A 630-nucleotide genomic window follows, 5' to 3' on the forward strand; every position below is an offset into this window, starting at 1 on the left:
ACTTAGAGCGCGGGCAGACCTGTTGGCTCCGGCAGTTCCTCCAAGGGGTCGCTGTTTCGCGCTGCCTCCAGTTAGGTCATCGTAAGAGTCGGCGTCTCTGCAGCGCCTCCCCCGCTGGCAGGCAGACACTGCCTTTAAGCGCCCCTTTCCGGCGCGGACCCATATTCTCCTTATATAGGGGCACGAGGCGTCTCTGCTCCAGACAAGCGCCACCGAGCGAGGGCACGCGGCTTAGCCGGCCAAGTGGAATGCTGGGCGGCCGCAGACGGTGGTTTCCCCCGGGGAATTGGGCACGGTTCTCAAGCCGGTGCTCTGTCAGGCGAGCGTGCACGGAACCGAGAGCACCCAGAGAGATGCCGAACGGCACGAAGCCGGGCGGCGTTGGGGCGGTCGCTGCCGAGTGGTGAGAAAAGGACGGGCAGAGGTGCACGGGAGAGGCCGAAGACCGGTGGCCGGAGGCGGCTGGCGGCACTTGAACGCTGGATACTGGGGGGGGGAGCCGAGCTGTGAGACTACCGTGGGTGGTTACCCCCGTCCCCCCCCCGGTCCCCCGAGAGCCCGATGATGGCGGAGGGGGGGAGCGCCGGTATGTGTGTTGACACAGCGGTGCTCCGTACGGTTCCAGCCCGT

The sequence above is a fragment of the Athene noctua genome, unplaced genomic scaffold, assembly GCF_965140245.1.
Source record: "Athene noctua unplaced genomic scaffold, bAthNoc1.hap1.1 HAP1_HAP1_scaffold_391, whole genome shotgun sequence".
NCBI classification, from domain to species: domain Eukaryota; kingdom Metazoa; phylum Chordata; class Aves; order Strigiformes; family Strigidae; genus Athene; species Athene noctua.